The sequence below is a fragment of the Oryctolagus cuniculus genome, chromosome 19, assembly GCF_964237555.1.
Source record: "Oryctolagus cuniculus chromosome 19, mOryCun1.1, whole genome shotgun sequence".
Lineage (NCBI taxonomy): Eukaryota > Metazoa > Chordata > Mammalia > Lagomorpha > Leporidae > Oryctolagus > Oryctolagus cuniculus.
In genome coordinates, this window is record NC_091450.1 from 54,676,469 (window position 1) to 54,684,696 (window position 8,228).

Sequence of the window (8,228 nt, forward strand, 5' to 3'; positions counted from 1 at the left end):
AAGCAATATAGTCACAATGACAAAGTTCGGTTACAAGGCACTAAGTTGCTTCTATACACTGATACTGCTTTTTCTTTTGTGATTTAGCACTTAAGGCTTAAGTTGGAAACAGGCATCCACTGACGAATATGTGACTTGTCTTACGCGCATTGAGTAGGCTATGAAAACCTAGGGAGGGGGGGTTTCAAGCCAGAAGAAGCTACCGACAAATGGACTTGTCCTCATTTTAGGCGCGGACACCAGGGGGGCGGGGGGCACGGGGAGGGGCACTCCAAGGTTCCGGGTGTGTAGGGGCAGGGGTTGAGTTTAACCTTGCTGGGGGCCTCGGGCGGGTAGGGGGTCTGGGGGTGTGGGGTGGGGCGGAGCAGGCAGGGAGTCCCTCCCTACCCTGGCTTAGTCATCTGAGATGGAAAGTCTGCTGAAGATGGGCAGACGTCTTGAATTGTCCAAGCTAGGGAAATCGGAGCCACTGTGGCTGCTGCTGGAACTGCTCAGGTAGCCCTCGTGGTCTGAGAGCGAATCCTGAGGGCTGGGGGGCGACTCGGACATGGGCCGGAAGAGGAAGGCGGTCGGGGAGCCGCCGCCCGGCAGCCCCATGCTAGGGGCGAAGAGGTTCGAAGGCGAAGGGGTTATTGGTGCCGTCCGGCAGGGTAGGTGAGCCCAGGAGGTCATCGGCGCTCAGGATGGGGGTGGTGGTGATGGACGTGGGGCTGTCCAGCAGCCCCGAGGCGGCGGCGCCGGGAAACCCAGCAAAGCTAAAGCTATGCTGGAGGCGGGGGCGGTCGGCGGAGAGGTCCCGGCCCCGGCCAGGGCGCGGCGCTCCCCAGCGCTGTGGATGAAGTGGCAGCCGGCCCGTAGGGGCAGAAGCCGATGGTGTGGAAGGTGCGGCACAGCTCCGTCTTGTACCTGGGGCGGCGGGTCAGGCTGCGCAGCTCGTGGATGCCTGCTGGCACTTGACCCCGTACTTACAGGCGCTGTTCTCCTCGAAGGGGCGGCACAGCTCCGTCTTGTAGCGGCTCGAGTTGACCAGGCCGCTCCCGGGCTGCTTCTGCGTCGGCAGCAGCCGCTCGCCCCCTTCGGAGAAGGAGCGGTCTTGGAAGCTGCTGTCCCGGGAGCTCAGGGCCGCGGCCGGCTCGCCCTTGAGGCTGCTAAGGAGTTGGTTCTGGTGGAATTTGGAGCTGGGTAGGGTGACCGAGTGCCTCCGGGGGAAGCCCCCGCCGGCAGGGGTGCCCACTGCCTTTTTGTCCAGCAGGCAACCCGCGGTGCTGGGAACACTGTAGTTGATCATCTTGTTACCCTTGCATAAAATTTCGCTCAGGTCGAAGATGGTGGCAGACACGAGGGTGGTGGTCATCCTGAGAGCTCGCACGGGGGACAGAGGCGAGGGTCTGGTGCGTGGGAAGGTCTCGGTGCGGGGAAGGCGCAGCCACAGGCTCTGAGGTCCGGACTCCCGCGGGCCTGCTCCCAGGGCCCCTCGCCTGTCTCACTCTCCCTAAAGATGGACTTCTTGCCAACAATGTAGTTTGTCTTGCGTTTTATCTACTGCGACAATTTCTGTTTTAATTCTTGTGTTTAGAACATTGATGTGTAAGGTGATTATTGATATAGTTATATTAATAACTACCATATTTATTTTTCTATTTCTTGTCATTGTTCTTTTTTTTCCTTTTTTTAACTTTTATTTAATGAATATAAATTTCCAAAGTACAGAATATTGATTACAATGGCTTCCCCCCCATACGTCCCTCCAACCCGCAACCCTCCCCTTATCCACTCCCTCTCCCCTTCCATTCACATCAAGATTCATTTTCTATTCTCTTTATATACAGAAGATCAGTTTAGCATATATTAAGTAAAGATTTCAACAGTTTGCTCCCACACAGAAACATACAGTGAAAAATACTGTTTGAGTACTAGTTATAGCATTAAATCTCAATGTACAGCACACTAAGGACAAAGATCCTACATGAGGAGTAAGTGCACAGTGACTCCTGTTGTTGACTTAACAAATTGACACTCTTGTTTATGGCATCAGTAATCAACCTAGGCTTTTGTCATGAGCTGCCAAGGCTATGGAAGCCCCCTGAGTTCACTGACTCTGATCATATTTAGACAAGGCCATGGTCAAAGTGGAAGTTCTCTCCTCCCTTCAGAGAAAGGTACCTCCTTCTTTGATGACCCATTCTTTCCACTGGGATCTCACTCACAGAGATCTTTCATTTAGGTTCCCCCCCCCCCCCAGAGTGTCTTGGCTTTCCATGCCTGAAATACTCTCATGGGCTTTTCAGCCGGATCCGCATGCCTTAAGGGCTGATTCTGAGTGCTGTTTAGGACATTTGCCATTCTATGGGTCTGCTGTGTATCTCACTTCCCATGTTGGATCATTCTCTCCCTTTTTGATTCTATCAGCTAGTATTTGCAGACACTATTCTTGTTTATGTGTTCCCTTTGACTCTTAGTCCTTTCATTATGATCAATTGTGAACAGAAATTGATCACTGGGACTAGTGAGATGGCATTGGTACATGCCACCTCGATGGGATTGAATTGGAATCCCCTGGTATGTTTCTAACTCTACTGTTTGAGGTAAGTCAGCTTGAGCATGTCCCAAATTGCACATCTCTTCCCTCTCTTATTCCCACTCTTATATTTAACAGCGATCACTTTTCAGTTAAGTTTCAGCACTTAAGAAGAATTGTGTATTGATTATAGTATTCAACCAAAAGTATTAAGTAGAACAAACAAAATAAAATACTAAGAGGGATAACATATTAAGCTGTTCATCAACAGTCAGGGTGAGCGCTGATCAAGTCACCGTTTCTCATAGTGTTCATTTCACTTTAACAGGTTTCCTTTTTGGTGCTCAGTTAGTTGTCACCTATCAAGGAGAACAAGTGGTATTTGTCCCTTTGGGATTGGCTTCTTTCACTCAACATAATGTTTTCCAAATTCCTAACAGGGATCACTTTTCAGTTAAAATTTAAACACCTAAGAATAATTGTGTGTTAATTACAGAGTTCAACCAATGGTACTAGAACCAAAAAAAAATACTAAAATGGATAAAGTATTACATTGTACATCAACCGTCAGGACAAGAGCTGATCAAGTCACTGTTTCTCATAGCGTCCATTTCACTTCAACAAGTTTACCCTTTGGTGCTCAGTTGTCGCCAATCAGGGAGAACATATGACATTTGTCCCTTTGGGACTGGCTTAATTCACTCAGCATGATGTTTTCCAAATTCCTCCATCTTGTTGCAAATGACCGAGTTTCGTTGTTTTTGACTGCTGTATAGTATTCTATAGAGTACATGTCCCATAATTTCTTTATCCAGTCTACTGTTGATGGGCATTTGGGTTGGTTCCAGGTCTTAGCTATTGTGAATTGAGCTGCAATAAACATTAATGTGCAGACTGCTTTTTTGTTTGCCAATTTAATTTCCTTTGGGAAAATTCGAAGGAGTGGGATGGCTGGGTTGAATGGTAGGGTTATATTCAGGTTTCTGAGGAATCACCAGACTGACTTCCATAGTGGCTTAAACAGTTTGCATTCCCACCAACAGTGGGTTAGTGTCCCTTTTTCCCCACATCCTCCCCAGCATCTATTGTTGGTTGATTTCTGAATGTGAACCATTCTAACTGGGGTGAGGTGGAACCTCATTTTGGTTTTGATTTGCATTTCCCTGATTGCTAGTGATCTTGAACATTTTTTCATGTGTCTGTTGGCCATTTGGATTTCCTCTTTTGAAAAATGTCTATTGAAGTCCTTGGCCCATCTCTTAAGTGGGTTGTTTGATCTTGTGGAGTTTCTTGATTTCTTTGTAGATTCTGGTTATTAACCCTTTATCTGTTGCATAGTTTGCAAATATTTTTTCCCATTCTGTCGGTTGTCTCTTCACTTTCCTGACTGTTTCTTTTGCAGTACAGAAACTTCTCAATTTGATGCAATCCCAAATGTTAATTTTGGCTTTGACTGCCTGTGCTTCTGGGGTGTTTTCCAAGAAGTCATTTCCGATACCTATATCTTGCAGGGTTTTTCCAATGCTCTCTAATAATTTGATGGTGTCAGGTCATAGATTTAAGTCTTTAATCCATGTTGAGTGAATTTTTCTGTAAGGTGAAAGGTAGGGGTCTTGCTTCATGATTCTGCACATGGAAATCCAATTTTCCCAGCACCATTTATTGAACAGACTGTCCTTACTCCAGGGGTTGGTTTTGGACCCTTGATCAAATATGAGTTGGCTGTAGATGTTTGGATTGATTTCTGGTGTTTCAATTCTGTTCCATTGGTCTATCCATCTGTTTCTGTACCAGTACCATGCTGTTTTGATTACAACTGCCCTGTAGTATGTCCTGAAATCTGGTATTGTGATGCCTCCAGCTTTGTTTTTGTTGTACAAGATTGCTTTAGCTATTCGAGGTCTCCTGTGTCTCCATATAAATTTCAGCATCATTTTTTCTATATCTGAGAAGAAGGTCTTCAGTATCTTGATTGGTATTGCATTGAATCTATAAATTGCTTTTGGGAGAATGGACATTTTGATGATATTGATTCTTCCAATCCATGAGGATGGAAGATTTTTCCATTTCTTGGTATCTTCTTCTATTTCTTTCTTTAAGGTATTGTAATTTTCATCGTAGAGATCTTTAACATCCTTGCTTAAGTTTATTCCAAGGTATTTGATTGTTTTTGTAGCTATTGTGAATGGGATTGATCTTAGAAGTTCTTCCTCAGCCATGGTATTGTCTGTGTATACAAAGGCTGTTGATTTTTGTGCATTGATTTTATACCCTGCTACTTAGCCAAACTCTTCTATGAGTTCCAATAGTCTCTTAGTAGAGTTCTTTGGGTCCCCTAAATAAAGAATCATGTCATCTGCAAAGAGGGATAGTTTGAGTTCTTCCTTCCCAATTTGTATCCCTTTAATTTCTTTTTCTTGCCTAATGGCTCTGGCTAGAACTTCCAGAACTATATTTGTCATCTGCAAAGAGGGATAGTTTGAGTTCTTCCTTCCCAATTTGTATCCCTTTAATTTCTTTTTCTTGCCTAATGGCTCTGGCTAGAACTTCCAGAACTATATTTGTCACCACTCGTCCAGCCCTGCAAAAGATGCTTAAAGATGTGTTACACACAGAAACACAGAAACACAGAAACACGGTCATCAATATGAAAGAAGGTAAAGGAAGGAAAACTCACAGCAAAAGATCACAGGGAATTCAAAGCATATATTAGAACTTATCTTTGGCAAATGGCAGGGCAAAGTTACCACTTATCATTAGTCACATTGAACGTTGATGGCCTGAATTGTCCAGTTAAAAGAAACAGATTGGCTGATCAGGTTAAGGAACAAAACCCATCTATTTGCTGCTTATAAGAAACGCATCTTTCCAACAAAGATCCATAGACTGAAAGTGAAAGGCTGGAAAAAGATATACCATGCCAACAGAAAAGAAAAAAGAGCGGGCGTAGCCATCTTAATATCGGACAACATAAACTTTACCACAAAAACTGTTAAGAGAGACAAAGAGGGACACTATAATGATTAAGGGATCAACAGGAAGATATAACAATTATCAATGTATATGCACCTAACTACAGGGCACTGGTTTATCTAAAAGATTTGTTAAGGGACTTAAAGGGAGACTTAGACCCCAATACAATAGTACTGGGGGACTTCAATACTCCACTCTCAGAAATAGACAGATCAACAGGACAGAAGATCAACAAGGATACAGTAGATTTAAATGACACTATAGCCCAAATGGATCTAACAGATATATACAGAACTTTCAATCCTACAGCTAAAGATTTTACATTCTTCTCAGCAGTGCATGGAACCTTCTCTAGGATTGACCACATACTAGGCCATAAAGCAAGTCTCAGCAAATTCAAAAGAATTAGAATCATACATACCATGCAGCTTCTCAGACCATAAAGGAATGAAGTTGGAAATTAGCAACTCAGGAACCCCTAGAGCATACGCAAACACATGGAGATTGAACAACATGCTCCTGAATGAACAATGGGTCATAGAAGAATTTAAAAGAGAAATCAAAAATTTTCTGGAAGTAAATGAGGATAACAGCACAACATACCAAAACTTACGGGACGCAGCAAAAGCAGTGTTAAGAGGAAAGTTTATAGCAATAGGTGCCTACATCAAGAAATTGGAAAGGCACCAAATAGATGAGCTTTCAATTCACCTCAAGGATCTAGAAAACCTACAGCAAACCAGACCCAAATCTAGTAGGAGAAGAGAAATAATTAAAGTCAGAGAAGAAATCAACAGGATTGAATCCAAAACAACATTACAAAAAATCAGCCAAACGAGGAGCTGGTTTTTTGAAAAAATAAACAAAATTGACACCCCATTGGCCCAACTAACTAAAAAAAGAAGAGAAAAGACCCAAATCAATAAAATCAGAGATGCAAAAGGAAACGTAACAACAGACACCACAGAAATAAAAAGAATCATCAGAAATTACTACAAGGACTTATATGCCAGCAAACAGGGAAACCTATCAGAAATGGATAGATTCCTGGACACATGCAACCTACCTAAATTGAACCAGGAAGACATCGAAAACCTAAACAGACCCATAACTGAGACAGAAATTGAAACAGTAATAAAGGCCCTCCCAACAAAGAAAAGCCCAGGACCAGATGGATTCCCTGCTGAATTCTACCAGACATTTAAAGAAGAACTAACTCCAATTCTTCTCAAACTATTCAGAACAATCGAAAAAGAGGGAATCCTCCCAAATTCTTTCTATGAAGCCAGTATCACCTTAATTCCTAAGCTGGAAAAAGATGCAGCATTGAAAGAGAATTACAGACCAATATCCCTGATGAACATAGATGCAAAAATCCTCCATAAAATTCTCGCCAATAGAATGCAACAACACATCAGAAAGATCATCCACCCAGACCAAGTGGGATTTATCCCTGGTATGCAGGGATGGTTCAATGTGCGCAAAACAATCAATGTGATACACATTAACAGACTGCAGAAGAAAAACCATATGATTATCTCAATAGACGCCGAGAAAGCATTTGATAAAATACAACACCCGTTCATGATGAAAACTCTAAGCAAACTGGGTTTGGAAGGAACATTCCTCAATACAATCAAAGCAATCTATGAAAAACCCACGGCCAACATCCTATTGAATGGGGGAAAAGTTGGAAGCATTTCCACTGAGATCTGGTACCAGACAGGGATGCCCACTCTCACCCATGCTATTCAATATAGTTCTAATACAGTTCTAACAGGCTAGGCTTTGATGAAATAAGTTCTCCTGAGGGTAGAGCATGTTAAGAATAGAATGCTCTGCAGTATTTCAGAATTGTTGGTTTCCCTGTCTTCCAGCCATCGGCATTGATATTCACTGCCTGTTTTTCTGCCGCATTCCCAGGGAAGATCTGGTAGAGCTCCTAGAGGTAAAACTCACAAAGGTTTGTGGATCACCACATGGTTGGGTGGCCCAGGAATTTTTGCTCACAGTTTTCCACACTGAGGCTCCAGCAACTAGTCGGTTACAGTTGAGGCTTTGCAATCCTGGCACTGTCAGAATTTTCTGCTCTAGCAAGTTGAGTTTCTCTGTATCTGTCACTGCAATTTTTGGGGGAGTGATTCATGTTGTGATGGTGCCTTTCTGACAAATTTAAGATGAACAACAGATTGGCTGGCCTTTCAAATTATTCAGCTTTTGACTTGTTAGGACAGGGTCGTGACTTTTAAGTTCCTTCATGTGCTGTACCAGAAATTGGAACTTAGGTTTTTTGAAAGCATGAATCACAGCTTACTCATCTCTTTACATCCCCTTATGGAATTTGCATCATGCCTCTCAAATAGTTGGTTCTCAATGTGTACTTTACCTAAACTTCTCTGTCATCATTTCAAATGTTGAAAATCCCTGATGGTTTGTTCTCTTTTTTTGTTTATTTGTTTTAAAGTGTGATACCTACACTGTTAACAGGTCTTGACCTAGAATCTACAGTTCAAATATGTAAGTAGCATTTGTCCAAGCTTTAATCAAGGTAACTATCCCTTATCTCATATTTATAACCCAAAGCCCACCTTCTTTCAGGTATATGGTAAGCAGAGGCAGCGTTTCATGTGCACTTGAGACATTACCTTGGCAAAACTTCAAATTTTCTTTTCTCTAAATTTAAGTGCTGCCTGCTCTACTTCTTATATTGACATATTAAGAACTTGAACTCTGGAAC

General features: G+C 42.8%; 1 pseudogene; it reads right to left on the bottom strand.

Annotated features, from left to right (window-relative positions):
* Nucleotides 1–263: 263 nt before the first annotated feature.
* On the bottom strand, nt 264–1,418 carry LOC127488830 (mRNA decay activator protein ZFP36L1 pseudogene; annotated as a pseudogene).
* Nucleotides 1,419–8,228: the final 6,810 nt, after the last annotated feature.